Raw genomic sequence first — 15,562 nt, forward strand, 5'->3', positions numbered from 1 at the left:
TTGGTGCTCGAGACACGCCGCCAGCGCATCTAAAAACTAACGAGAAGATTGCACCCACGCCCGCAATGCGTAGCCTGTTATCAAACCCACGCCGCGCACGCCGTTCGAGGCGGCCGTGGTTTAATTATCGTAAACGTGAAGCACAGTACACCAAACATAACAAGCGAGCAGGTAACAAAAGAGAAAAAGGTACGGTACTCACAGAACATATGCGAGAAGCAGCAGTGGGTTCCCAGCAGTCTCGCTTTACTTGTGCCAGCCAACGTTTTCTTCGGTTGGAGTCAGCCGGGAAACGAAACATCCGTGTGCCCTTCCTGCAGTGGTTCGAGCACTGCGGAACGCAACACCCGGGCATTGCTGCTGCGTAAGCTTCCTGGCGCACTTAGTGCAACAACCGACAACATATGACTGTCCCACTCAACGATGAACGGCGATGAAGACGCAACTGCTGCAGCAGCTAATGCGCGCCTATGCACGGCGGGGAACAAGATGGCGCGGCGTCTTCCCGTAACCATGACAACACACGCGCTGGCAACATGGGTCTTAGCGGGAGGCGGCATGTGCTGTGTCAAAGGAAGTCACCACCCTAAGCCAGGCGGCAGGCGGCATGTATGTAGGCTCCCTAGTCCTGCGGAAAAGCGAGCGCCCCCTGTCGTGCAAACGGGGAAGCTCCACCTGCACTTTTGGTTGGAAAGGGGTTCTTTGAGCGAGCATGTGAGAGGCAGCGTTCGGCAGTTGGCGTGCACTTGTTTTGTTGTTTTAGTGCCGTTTATTTGCCGGAAACGTGCGTTTTCCAGCCAAAGACGATGATGGAGGAGGAAAACATCCCATTTCCGTTTAAAGAAACGGGGTGGAGCGAAGATTTTTCGCGTTGTAGCGTGAGAAACGAGCACGTGTGGCAGTACCTGCACTCTGCTACCTCAACTGTTCGCCAGGCTCATCGCGGCTGGTCCTTCAAGGAGGAAGGTTACGTAAAAAACTTGAAGGTGAATCTTGAAACAGCTGACGATGAACTAGGTCTGATGAGAGCGGCGTGCGCACCGTCTATGAAGACCGGTGTTTACGTGACAACGGCATGGTTCGTCGTTGGTACGGGCCACATCGTTGGAGCGCACTGCGATTGTGTTGCTGGGTGAGATATTTTGTTTATAAACGTGTGTCTCTCTAGTGCAGAACGCCGAATGACTAAATGAAAATGTGCATGAATGTGCGCCTATGCGCGAGCGAGTTTAACAGTGTAATGGGGTGCAGTTCTAACGCGCACAGATGTTTATGTTTACGCTTTCTTTATAAGGCAGGAGTTTTTGCTAACTTCGTACAGCACCTTTTGCCGCTGGGCACACTTTACTGATTAGTAAACGACCCGTTGTACTATCTCATATACTGATCGTGCTGATACTGCCCGTTGCGCGCTAACGGGCCGCAGGAGAGAATGCGCGGATGTACGCGAGGTTGTGCCGTTGCGCTCTCCCGTGCTCCCGCTGTTCAGATAGCAGAGCTTGACATTGTAGCATCTATGGTCAGTGTTTATACTAGTATATCTCATGCGGTGTTTACCCAATACGCGAGTGCGTTGATGGCAAAACTCTTCTGGAACGACCGCGCTGTGTGCACTTGGCAGCAAGCACGAAATATAGCAGGAGCACCAGTTTCGAAACGTGCTGGATGCGCGCATTACTGGCCTCATCAACGGCTTCGTCTTTTGCGCCTTGTATCTTGTCGCGGCCTTTATTACGTGCAAGTCTCGCTGTTGCAAAACGCTTGCATAGTTTAGATAGAAACGCGTTGCAGTTACATGGCTGGCCTAAGATTTTGTGCGCAACAGTGAATATTGCGCTTCTTTGCTCTTGTAGACTCATCGAAAGCTGCCAACATGTGGCAGGGCTGCTGTTCAGTGCTGCTGCGAGGGCAGAAGATGCACCGTCTTGCACTGATGTACTTTGCAAGTGGATAGTCCCTGCTGAAGGTATAGCACACATTCCACCTACTCACATCTGCAATAATGCTAAGTTGCCGTTCTTGCTGTACACTAAGAGGCTTGTGTTTCAACTAGGTTCGTAGCTATAAAATTCCTAGTGCATGCATGTTATGATCACGATAAATATCAATGGCACAAGGGCAGCTTGGCTAAACTGTGCACATAAACTGGTTAACTCAATGTGGGGTCAAAGACCAGTTTTAGATTCATTTCACCTTGGAGAAACTGAGCACCAGAAAAGGGGGGGGGGGGTAACTTGGTCTCAGTCATGCACGAATGGCAACACCGGAGATTGAACCCCAAGGTGTTCCGTATATAAGGTGGATGCTGAAACCAATAGACCACTGCTACAAAGCACATTGTTTCATGAGTTCACATGTCATTGTTTCCTTCACAAAATGTACAGCTGCACAGTTGCATGATTATTTATACAGTCATGGCAATTTATTCAACAGAGTTACATTGTTTACTCAATACAAAACATAGCGGACACAATAAACTCAAGTTTCTCATATATTGAACAGCCATGTTTATAATTAATTTGGTTGCACATCTGAAGCAGCCTATTTTTCCTTCACTTGCAGCAAAAAAGGCAGCTCCAAGGAAGCCTTTGGTCGAAATCAAATTCCAAAAGTACTGTGTCAACAAGCCTCCACGTGGGAAGCGAAAGCGCGATTATGACCCCTGCCCCATTACACCACTCCCTACTCCCCACGACATTGAGTCACTCAGAAAAAAACTAGCATCCGCCTGTCCAGACCTGCAAGCACTCCGGTACTTGTGTCCCACCGACAAAGCCAAGACAAGGCCACCATGCAACAAAAAGGCTATAGAATACAGCGACGACCTCTGGAGCGAGCCTTCAGCGACTGAGGTGCAGTCATGTATGCAGACACACAAGCCACTAAGCCGAGAAGAGAGGCATGATATATGCGAAGAAACGGTCGGCCAAGCAGCCAACAAGAAGTGGCATGCAGCTCGGGTTGGCCGGCTAACAGCATCACTCTTTAAAAGGATCTGCCGTTGTACCAAGCCAGATGGTTTACTAAAGGGACTGCTGTACCGTTGTAATAGAGCCACGTCTGAAGCGATTGCATATGGCAGAGAGCACGAGGCAGATGCTGTAGAGGCCTATGTAAAGCTGCAGCGCGCTAAAGATTTGAGTGTAGCAGTGTAGGAAACTGGCCTTCATGTCCATAACCAGTACCCCTTCATAGATGCTTCACCAGACAGGATTGTTGTTTTAGAGGGAGAAGAAGGCCTACTTGAGGTTAAATGCCCCTTCTCCAAAAAAGGTATGGCATGCGAAGAAGCCTGCCTAGACAAAAACTTCTGCTGCAGGCTAACTGAAGACGGTGTAGACCTGAAGCGGGACCATGCCTATTTTTACCAAATTAAAGGTCAGATGGCAGTTACGGGCCATAACTGATGCGACCTTCTCATCTGGACCGAGGGTGACACGCCGGAAGACCCGCCATACCTCTATGCAGAGAGAATAAAGTTCAATGAAGAATTCTGGAATCGGAAGCTACTGCCAGGACTCCTGCACTTCAGCAAGCATGCACTGATACCAGATATTCTGACAAGGAGAGTCAAAAGGCTTGGACGGCTGTACACGTCCGGCACGTATGTGTCGCACAGCCAATTCAGACAGGGGTATTACGTGTGCATACCTCTTGGAGGTCTGCGTATAAAAATAAAGAAATTAAAGTAGCACACTAGACTACCTATCATCATTCTCATCTAGGGCACAAGAATTTCATCTTGTTTTTTTTTTATTTTTCAGTCTCAAGAGTTGCAATATAGAACTGTCAAAATGTCTCCTCACAATCGTGGCACAAGCATATGTCCAAGCATACTTTTCGAACTCGAGCCTTCACTCTAGCCTTCATTTTCAACTGTTCTGACCTTTTACGTTTTCTGCTAACCTGGAAACTTCTAGCTGTAAAATATTGGGTAGTTCACTTTATTTCAATGTTTGTGACGCATCTAATTATTCTGAACTTCCTACTGTACTGACTCCCCACATGCTTTGGTCTAAGTGGAGACCAGCAGTTTTGTAAATAAATAACAAAACAATGTTTTGAGCACTTTATATGCGTGTTCTGATGAAAGAAGCTGGCAGGTTAATGCGGCACTGTTAAGGAGCTCGTGTCGCAGAACAGCCGGTGTCAGCTTTGCAACACAACTTCCAAATAAAATAGAAATTGTGGAGATACGCGGAATCGAATCCAGGTCTTTGAGATTGTGAGGCGAGCACGCACAGAACACTACGTAGGCTCATTGGTTCGAACTGAATAAAAGGGGACGTAGTGAATGCGTTGTGGTCTGTGACTTCGTGAAAAGTCTGTGTACTGCTGCATACATAAGTAATTCCCTGGCAGCGCTGCAACATGCTGTCGCATTCCACAATTAAAGGCTAAGCTTAGGCGTCCTACACATTTTTTGTTCCCAAATATAGTCGGGAACAGTGTAGCAAAGGTAGACTGCTTGTTACATTACATTTTAAGACTGAAGGTATGGTACGTGGGGTATAGCTGCGAGATGTATTGAAAAGTTTGAGATTAATTTCAACAGCAAAGGGGTTCTCGAACGTAACGTCATGCAGCACAACGGTGATTATAGCATGCGTATAAATGCAAGGTAGATTGAAAAAAATTTAACCGTAACGGTTTTTCCGGTTATATCGATTTCAGCCAAATTGGCAGAAAGCATGCTGCATTCCAACAACATAAAAATTTCTATTGTTGCATCACCTGCAGCTACCAAAGCATTGCTCCCTAACTTTGTCAGATCAGTGGTAGAGAGAGGGCAGGCAGAAAGCTTCTTGACACTCGCAAGGTCAACAACCGAGGGGAAAACTTCAGGGTGCTTGCCAACGTTTCGACAAGAGGAGGCAAGTCGTCATGTCGAAACTTTGGTAAGCAGCCCGAGGCTTCCACCTCCCTTGTTCCTTTGTCAGCTCTAGCCGATTATATCATTCATATTTCAAAATGCCCTCCTTCAGCAAACAGACAACTCGTGCCCATATCAATCTGTCTCTTATCAATGGTAGCCTGAAATTGCTTAAGAGGCAGCAAACTTCAAAAACCTGCTCAGCGATATCAATCACTGAGATTGGAAAGGGCCTGTCTAATATATGGAATCCTTTGACTCTTGAAATGGCTCTTTCAACGTGCACCCTTGCAGAAGCAATGCGCCCAGTTTCATCTACTGCTTTTGCAGGCATCTGTTTTGGTGCGACTCGCGAAATGGAGGCCGATAAACTTTTATACATGGTGGCAAGTATGGGAACGTGAAGCCTTTGTCCACCATTATAGCGTCACCTGCATCCAGCTTGTCAAGAAGGCCACTGGCTTTCAGAATAGCTTAATCGGAGCTAGAACCCCCCCCCCCCCCCCCCCCCATTGACGCGACACATGTGAGATGTACCCATCTGGTGTACAGCCAATAAGCACCTTATAGGTGTTGTAGTGTTTGTAGGGAGAGAAAGTTTGGCGCTGTGCATTCATTGCTGAAGGCCGCTGTATTCTCACCTCCGTGTCATCAAGGACAAGACGGGTGTCGGGAAAATCGTGGAAGGAGTTAGGTAGGTGGGGTCCTATATCTTCTCGAGTTGGGAAGGTTGTCAGGTGCCTAAGTTCTCGTTGTAAAAAGTTGATCCACGTGGAGAAAATGCGGCTAACTTGACTTTCAGATATCGGGAAATTCTGAGCCAGTTCTTGGCCTTGCATACCTGTCCTGAGACGTACTAACACCATCAAAAACTCATTGCCCAGATAACTGTTTTCGATTGCCCCGGGGGTCATCCTTCTGCTTCTTATCAGAGCCCCAGTACATCATTTCTCTAGCACGCGGTGCAAAGTATTCTAGTAAAGTGTGAAAAACTTCGACATTTGGCAGCCCAGTATAATACATGCACTTCTTCGGAGTGTCAAGCATACTCAAGGAGAGAAAACTTGACATGGCTGCATTCAGCCGCATCTGGAGCTTCGCATTTTCATTCTGCAATCGGCGAATCAGCTTCTGTGACTCTCCGATTGTCTGCTCCAAGTCTTTCACCCTGTTAAGTGCGCAGACTTGACAACAGCAATCTGTCCAGCTGTGCCCCTTGATACCTGCAAGCAGCACAGAAAAAAAAGCGCACGTAAAGCACTTTAGAGCTTCCTCTGCAAGCATACTAGAACACATACTCTCTAACAAACGAGCTCTATAATTAATCTCTAGTTGATGAGTTTCTCGCGGCAGAAGCAGGCCATCTGCAACAAGCAGCCGCAGCGTTCGCACCATGTTGTGAGAAAAATCTCAGAAAAGCATTTCATTCTGCAAAGCGCGTGCAAACTCACCATTTTCAGGCTGCTGCAACTCTAATGTGTCCTCCTGAGCCGTTGTGACGTCCCGAGGAGAACTTGTGGCCACGTCAGAATTTTCTGCGAGCAAGACAATGGCTAGCACTCAGAACCTGGAAAAACCTGGGAGGATTCTCAGTCCAGCACAGACCCACAAGAACAGCAACGGCTGATCAAACATGTGCAAACTCACGATTTGCAGGCAACTGTAGTGCCACTGGGTCCTCATCTGCTCTGTTATCCTGTGCCGCATTTGTGTCCATGTCAAGATTCCCTGCAAGCAACAACAGCTGACACTCAGAAGCTGAAGAAACCCTTCGTGCATAACATTGACTGTGCTATGTGAGTATACTGCAGCAGAAGCAAGGCCAGGTGCAACAAGCAGCTACAGTGCTCACAACGCGATATGGGCAAAATCTCAGAGCATTACAGTCTGCAAACACATGCAAGCTCACCATTAGCAGGCTGCTGAAACTCTACTGTGTCCTCCTGAGCTGTTGTGATGTCCCGAGGAGAACTTGTGGCCATGTCAGGATTTTCTGCGAGCAAGACAATGGCTAGCACTCAGAACCTGGAAAAACATGGGAGGCTTCTCGGTCCAGCACAGACCCACAAGAACAGCAACGGCTGATCAAACATGTGCAAACTCACGATTTGCAGGCAACTGTAGTGCCACTGAGTCCTCATCTGCTCTGTTATCCTGTGCCGCATTTGTGTCCATGACAAGATTCCCTGCAAACAACAACAGCTCGCACTCAGAAGCTGAAGAAACCCTTCGTGGATAACATTGACTGTGCTGTGTGAGTATACTGCAGCAGAAGCAAGGCCAGGTGCAACAAGCAGCTACAGTGTTCACAAAACAATATGGGCAAAAGCTTAGAGCATTACAGTCTGCAAAGCAATGCAAGCTCACCATTAGCAGGCTGCTGAAACTCTGCCATATCTACAGGAGCAGCTACACGTCTTTTTTGCTGCACGCGCTGGCGTTTCAAGTTCCCCTACAACCATGAAACAGCGGTTATGCAGTAAACATACTGCTCAATATACAAGCAATGCGGGGTGAGACATTCACAGCCGCCACATATTGTAGGTCAGAGAAATATTGAAAATATTTTCAGTGAAGGCATTGCATTGGCGTTCACAATTCTGAAAATATCCAACTTTGTAATCTAAAAGCACTTCATAAACGCGGGTATCATTGGCAATATTTATCGACTGGGTAACAAATCTACACGCGGTATTTGCGCGGCTTTCGCCGTGCGGGTTCTCTAAACCATGCAACAGGTGACGGCCGCACTACGCTAGCCACTGCAAATAACAACGACAAGCGTTTACAGGCTCATCCCACTGACGATGAAAGCGACCACAAAATAAGAGACGCGAACAATGCATTACATGTGCTCCCCAGTTCTGCGTTGGTACTTCTAGACCCCGCGAGAAATCAACAGAAAAAGTAGCGCTTACCTTTATGTCGTTTCAGCCATCGGCTATGACGAAGCACAGCAGCATCACCGGGACTCCTAACGTAGTTGAACACACTTGGAACGAAGTCAGGATGGTTCTCGAATTTTGACGGCCGTCTTGCATTGAACGTTGTTTCTAATCGTACAAACCTATACATAAGCGTTTAAAAGTGCCGTACCTGTTATAAAATGCGAGCTGCAGATCCAAGAACGTTCGTTCGGCTCCCATGGCGAGCCATCTGCATTCTTTCTTCTCACAGTCGTTATCCACGCCGCTCTCTTTTCGGCGCGTAGCCTCGCGGACGGGAGCCTGTAGAACTTCGTGCTTCCTTTCTCAATGAAGTAATTCGTGCAACCGTAGGCCACGCAGTGAGCTAGTATTTTCATACACGCGGCAAAAGCGAGGCAAGGAGCTCACATCAGTCGCCGCACTACAACGTAAGACTGCACGGCCGGCTCGTGTTTTCCAACCAAAACCAAATCGCCTATAGAGGGCGCTGGCTGCGCCGTCGCCGCGCATGGGCAGAAACTTTTCCGAAAATGGTCCATTCAAACCCGCTGTTCGACAAAGTAGTGAATGTTTGTTGGATTCATTGCACCAAAGACGAAAAATAAAGTTCTTAACATTCGGGCAGATCTGCACTGCGCACGACGTCAAGCCAGACATTTGGCAATGAGAGTAGATACATAGAAGTCGTCCTCGTGCTTTGTCTCGTTCTCTTTTCCTGCCGGAAAAAATAAAGCCGCATGTAGTCAAAGCGACACTTACTCCCAAAATCACATTGATTTCTGAACGTACCTCAAGATAAAATATTTGTAGTACTTACAAGCAAGGTATTGCAGGCCAGGTTAGTGAACCGCGTCGGAGCTCTCATACTGGGGGTTTACATGAGCCCGACAAAAGTCGGGTCAAGTCGGCTGTCGGGCGGAAAACCGGTTGTCGGGCTCATGTATACGCTAGGAGGTCGAGATAAGTGGTCGTCGAGTCGAGCTGGGTCAGCCCGGCTGCAGGGGGTGGGTTGACTCGTCCCGATGTTGGCCCGACCCGGTTGGAAAGACCATGTATACGCTGCCGCATCGGCTTAGCGCCTCCTCTCTTGCCTCCTCTCTGGTCTGGCGGCGCTGCGCAAGCCTGGGCGCTCCTCCTCTTCTAGCATCCGCGCGTGGTTTGCTTGCTCGACGCTAGGGGTAGCGGCGATCTCTGCCCGACAGAAAATGGGTTCATATAAACGCTGTCGCGCGGGTGGTCAGCCCGGCATCTGGCGCGGCCCTACTCGACCCGCCGCTGTCGGGCTCATGTAAACAAGGCTAGACTGGGGGTTTACATGAGCCCGACAAAAGTCGGGTTAAGTCGGCTGTCGGGCAGAAAACCGGCTGTCGGGCTCATGTATACGCCAGGGGGTCGAGCTAAGTGATGGTCGAGTCGAGCTGGGCCAGCCCGGCTGCAGGGGGTGGGTTGACTCGTCCCGATGTTGGCCCGACCCGGTTGGAAGGACCATATATACGCTGCCGCGTCGGCTTATCGCCTCCTCTCCTGCCTCCTCTCTGGTCTGGCGCGCGTGGTTTGCTTGCTCGACGCTAGGGGTAGCGGCGATCTCTGCCCGACAGAAAATTGGTTCATATAAACGCTGTCGCGTCGGGTGGTCAGCCCGACATCTGGCGCGGCCCTACTCGACCCGCCGCTGTAGGGCTCATGTAAACAGGGATGTATCGGATGTTGGTTCTCGCTTGCGCAGACTACGAACGGAGCAGCTCGAGTGCGCATGCTCTTTCGTCGCGCTGGTTGTGCGCCGCCTTGCCAGACAAGGCAAGACTCGTCCGGTCAAGAATGTGTCGTCGCGATGCATCGCGCTGTGACGAATGGCAGGGGAGACGACGTTGATGGGAGGAAGGGGCAGCAAGGAGGGGGAGTCATTTTCTTTTACACAGCATTTTCTTTTACACAGCTGAAAGGTAGAGAAAAAAATCTTGGGGGGGGGGGGGGGGGGGGGCAACGAGCCGCGCAGCGCGTACCTGCGCATGGAAGAAACAGCTAGGAGAAAGCGAATAAAAAAAGCGCTTCGGGGGGGGGGGGGGGGGGGTGTAGCGCGCTGCCTTGAAAAGGGCACGTCCTGGAGATGAGTTGGGGAGATAGGAGACTTCAAAAGAGAGAGGGGGAGGGGGGCCGAAACATGTGAAAGAGGTTCGGAATTATCCGAGAATGAGTCATAAGTGTATCAGATAGCAGCTTATCAGCCCGAGAACGGCGGGCCGCATCTTTCCCTCCCTCGTTCCCCTTCCCCTCTTTCGTTTCGTGGCCTTTAAAAAGGAAAGGAATAAACTGCCGAAGGGGCTCTTTTCTTCGTCGGCACAGCACCTTGCTGCAATGTGTGCCTATTCCCTTTAGACGTACGATACATGGTGTCAGAAGTGCCGAAGCCCCGCCGATATGGATATTGTCAAGCCTCCACAGCCGCTACAGTTCTCCGGAAACCTACGAAGAAACTGGCACACGTTCAAGCAAAAACTGGAGCTTTTCTTCACGGCTACGCCCACTACACCGCCCAGATCGGAAGCCGCCAAGACGGCAATCCTTCTCAGCGCCGCGGGTGAAGAGGCTCTCGACGTCTATAACAACTTCTCCTTCGAAGCAGGTGAGAGCAAGGAAGACTACCAGACAGTGCTGCGCAAGTTTGAGGCGTACTGTGTGGATGAAGGAAACGAAGTTTACGAAAGACACGTTTTTCGCCTCCGCGTGCAGGATGAAGGAGAGCCTTTTGAGCAATATCTGCGGCAGTTAAAGAAACAGGCGAAGCTATGCAATTTCGGCACGCTCGAAGAATCTATGATAAGAGATCAGGTTGTTTTCGGCACTAACAATCCGAAGATAAGGGAGAAAATGCTACGAGAAAAGGACCTAACCTTACAGAAGGCGGAGCAGATGTGCAAAGCGGCCGAGGTCTCGGCGCGGCAAAATGCTGCTTGGTCGAATGACACCCTACAAGTAGACTACGCCCACAAACGGGAGCATGACCGGAAACCTTTTCGATGTCGACAATGCAACAGGGCTCATGCGCAAGGAGACTGCCCGGCGTATGGAAAGATATGTTATGCTTGCAAGAAGCCGAATCATTTTGCGGTATGCTGCAGGCGCCGCCAGAGCAGACAGGTAGATGAAGTAAAAGAAGATAAGATGGAGGACGGGTTCGATATTTTAGATATCGGAGTGTGCGGAATCCGCGACGGGGCCGGTGCAGACTGGACGGTCAGCGGAAACATACGCGGCAAAGAAATTAGATTCAAAGTTGACACAGGCTCACAAGCAAACATAGTTCCTGTAACTCTTTACCGTCGTTTGAAAAACACCGCGAGCCTCCAGAAAAGCACTGCAGTGCTGAAGGCGTACAACGGCAGTGCTATCAAGCATGTCGGAGTGGATAGAGAGATCCTTGTTCTCAACGGTGTGGCACACGTTGTGACCTTCTTCGTGGTCAAGAAGGGTCGGCAGGCCATACTAGGGCTGCAGACATGTCAGCAGTTTGGGCTAGTGCCGACGAAGAAAAGAGCCCTTCGGCTTCCAGCACATCACATCCAGCACATCACATCGAGTCCAGAATTCCCAAGATCAAATGGGCTTGCGGAAAAGGGGGTTCAGATAATTAAGCGCATCCTTAAGAAGACGAATGAGTCACGCGGTGACTTTTGGTTGGGTCTCTTAGCCTATCGTTCTTCTCCCTTAGAAGATGGCCGCTCTCCGGGCGAACTGCTGCAAGGCCGACGCCTCCGCACTTCCCTGCCTGAATACAACGAGGATTCCAGTGTCCCAGTGCGAAAGCATTGCCAATCTTCGAGGGGAAAGGTACTGCCACCTCTCAAAGAGGGCAGTTCAGTTCGTGTGCACGGCGACAACTGGTCACGCACAGCAACAGTAATCGAGAAAGCAGCACCGAGGTCGTACGTGGTGAAGACTGAGAACCAGCGGCTCTTGACGCGAAACAGGCAACACTTGCTGCACATTCCCGGAGGCGATGAAAGTACGCACAGAGATCAGGACGTCGACAGCCTGGGAAAACAGTGTCTCAGCGACAAAGACCAGGATATCGACCGCCCGGGAGGACACGCACATACAGACCGACAAAACATGGTGCATCCGACGCACGCGGCTCAGGAGACAGGCCGGGACGTCGACATCTCGCAAGAACAATCTCCACGGCACAGACAGAACATCGAAGATCCAAAAGCAGCTACGCATGAAAACGATCTCACCTCGTCAGGTCCGCGGAAATCAACCAGGCAACGTGCGGAACCTCGACGACTTCACTATGACTGCAGTTTCCGCCAAATATCGTAGTTTGTCTTTTTGTTTTTTGTTTTTTATACAGAAGAGAAGATGTATCAGATAGCAGCTTATCAGCCCGAGAACGGCGGGCCGCATCTTTCCCTCCCTCGTTCCCCTTCCCCTCTTTCGTTTCGTGGCCTTTAAAAAGGAAAGGAATAAACTGCCGAAGGGGCTCTTTTCTTCGTCGGCACAGCACCTTGCTGCAATGTGTGCCTATTCCCTTTAGACGTACGATACAATAAGCAGTTTTTAAGGTAAGGCTGCGGAAAACGTGGAAGCGTCAAAATATTCTTGCAAAGCCGCTGGAGAAGCATCATGCCCGGCGACCGAAAACTTTGAAGCGAAAAATGTGGAGCTCGAGATGGACTTCGCCAAAACGACTTCAGACACTCGCGCGTTCTGTGGGGCCGTGTGTTAGTTCAGGGTGGCTTAAATGATGTCATGAAATAACAAGAACATAAAACGATAAATTAAATATTATGCAAGCAAATTCGCACTCTTTCATAGTATTACATACGGGACATGTGGCAAACAAGCTAGGTTAGCATGCGCCTAACACCATTTGTCAGTACATTTATTCCCTGGTCGTAGAAGAATCCTCCAACGTTTTGTAGGTGTAGAAATTTCACACAAAAAGCTAAAAGAATAAAAATCGGGTTGAACTGTGGCTAGCAACTATTTCCGATGCTTTTCATCAATAAAGGTAATATTCGAAAGAAAAAAAATCAATTTGCGAGCAAATAAGTAAAGACGTCTGCAAGAGCTATAGCTCTCAATGCAAATTACGCAACAAAACAATAATATGCACTAAAAACGACATTTTGAAACATTACGATCTTCAGAAAACGAAGAAAAACCAAATCGGAAAACACGGGGCAAGGCGCGATCACAGGGAACGACGTACGGAAGCGTAGGAATCGCTTACCGCGTGTTGAAGCGGCGGCCTAATGTTTCGCGCGTGCGCAACTTATAATTGGTAATTACAAGGCCACCGCTTCGTTTCTGGACGTTGCTAAAATTGCGCACAAAGTCGGCTTAGGGAATGCACTTGCACTAAGTTATTACGTTTGACTTAGTATCTCTATTAAGCAGACATCCACTGCACAGTGTGGCACTGAATTCTCTAGAGGGAACTAAAAAGAGCTTTTCTCATTAAAAAAAATGAAATGAAAGTCATTTGATTTTTTTTTAGAGGGAAACCCTCTTGCGCTGGTTTTCAGAGACTCGCGCAAGCAGAGCGTGCAAGAACGCTTTAAAATAGATAAAGTTCATATAGATAGGCGGGTTATTATGCCCAGAAATCGGACAAAGGCCACAGCGTGAGCTCTGTCTCTGCACTTCTCAAAAAAGTATATTTCTTTATTAGCGGCCTGGCTGAGCCATATATAATCACACGAATCATTACAACTGGGTCATGCAAGCGCATATTCGTTAATTACTAAATTTACCAGACCTTTTCAAAGGAATTTTAGTGGTTAGTTGCAGCCGCTTCGAGTTCCCAGTATTAACGATACAATTCTACTGATCCGTATTTGTCTGTCTGGATGGTGTCGTCGTCGATCTTCAGCCCGTTTCACATGCATGCGATTTTCGTCTGCGACACTGCGAACTCCGTCGGTCTGCGACAGGGGAGGGCCGTCGGTCTAGTAGCAGAAGGCTTGCGATCGAGTTCCGTCCGGTTGGTACTAAGTCGCAGCATCGGTGGGTTCGCTCAGCGACTGAACAATGGGGAGCGCCGAGACTGCGTGCGACGTGCGGTCACGTGGGAGCTGTTGCCGCGGTGGAAGCAAAACTGTTTATTCTAATCAAAACATTGAAATAATGCCCCGCATCTAAAAATACACTCGTCATAACATGATCAACGCATTTCGGGTAGCGTTTCGGTCGCGTTTAATCATGGATTGGCTTTGCAAACATCAAGAAACCTTGACTGTCCCTTTGACCGAATTCGCTGCGGAGTTGCATGTGAAAGCACCGGCCGAACATCGCACTGCGGCGTCATCGGCTAGGCCGACTGTTTTCGTTCTAGTTGCAGCATGTGAAACGGGCCTTATGCGACAGAGCGGTTCCTCTGTGGCGGAATATGCACACTCGACTGACCACCACCGAAGTCTCTGTCACGTCGTTGCACAACTCAAAATCAGCGAACGGACCGAACAAAAATCGATGGCAGCAGCACACAGCAAGCGAATGCGTTTGGAATGCTTCGGAATGTGTTTGAAAATTATTGGGAAGCACCTTAGAACACAATTCATCAGCGGCGGAGCCCGCGGCAGACGTCGCCGCGCCGCGCCTCGACGGCGTCGACACGCTCCTCCTTTAGTTTCTCCTGTGCGAGAGCTCCCTCTGGCCGGCGCGATCTGCTGACCGCTTAATTCGGTTCATTTTTGTTTTTTCGTCGTTACTATGCCTCTATCTCCGACTGCGCAGCCGGAAAATATTTGTTACTTATCCAACTCCACACATATACCGCGAAAGTGTTCGGTAAGAAAAAGATTAATAAAACATCAAATTCTTGAACTCGCCCAAGCGCAGCCCAGGAGCTCAAACGAGTTTTAGCGCGTTCGAAAAATATAAACTATTATAAATAATAAATTTTAAAAGCAATCTTCTGCCCAGTATAATGGATGGTGCAATGTTCAACAACACCTGCCAGTATACTTTTAACACTGGATAAGGGGTGGCAAGCCAAGACCAATATAGCCAGGTTTCGAAAATGGCTTAGCGAATTGTGGCAGAGACTTGGATAACTCTGGCTAATATGGCCCATGATAGCCAGGTTTCGAAAATGGCTTAGCCCATTCTGGCAAAGAGTGGGAGAACTCTGGCTAACATGACCATGATAGCCAGTATTTGAAAATGGCTTAGCCAATTCTGGCAAAGAATGGGAGAACTCTGGCTAACATGACCATGATAGCCAGGTTTTGAAAATGGCTTAGCCAATTCTGGCAAAGAATGGGAGAACTCTGGCTAACATGGCCCATCATAGCCATAATTTTTGATGGCAGAGCCAATATCAGATCCTCATTGGCAAAACTGGGCCTACTTAGGGCCACGCTTTACCAGTGGTATAGTGAACTAGAATATAGTATTCTAGTTCACTATATTCCAGTGGCTTTCAAATATTGGCCCGCTGTCGTATTTTTTGGTGTGGTAATCTACTCGAAATCTAACGGTGTATTTCGAACCTCGATTAGGGAGGCCGCTAGAGGACAAGCCGAAAACACCCATCTGGGTTGATTTGTGTTTAGTGTGTAGTCACAGTTCTGCGGTCTTCTGCTTCGCTTCGTTCCTGCTTTCGAGGCGCTCAGCAGTGCGCACAAGAGATCGATGCTTTGCCGACGCAAAGAGTAGTGCATTTTATTGAAAGTAATTTTGCAAGTAATTGAATACTTTTGCTGCGAAATAACTTACGAAAGGTAATTCTTCAGATTTGTGAATTACTAACCCAGAA

At 48.8% G+C, this 15,562-nt stretch overlaps 2 pseudogenes; one reads left to right on the top strand and one right to left on the bottom strand.

The window, feature by feature from the left end:
• The first annotated feature begins 806 nt into the window (after nucleotides 1–806).
• On the top strand, nucleotides 807–3,692 carry LOC144096652 (uncharacterized; annotated as a pseudogene).
• A 1,263-nt stretch (nucleotides 3,693–4,955) lies between these two features.
• Nucleotides 4,956–7,268, bottom strand: LOC144116973 (uncharacterized; annotated as a pseudogene).
• Between the last annotated feature and the right edge of the window lie 8,294 nt (nucleotides 7,269–15,562).

This window comes from Amblyomma americanum, chromosome 1 (assembly GCF_052857255.1).
Source record: "Amblyomma americanum isolate KBUSLIRL-KWMA chromosome 1, ASM5285725v1, whole genome shotgun sequence".
Lineage (NCBI taxonomy): Eukaryota > Metazoa > Arthropoda > Arachnida > Ixodida > Ixodidae > Amblyomma > Amblyomma americanum.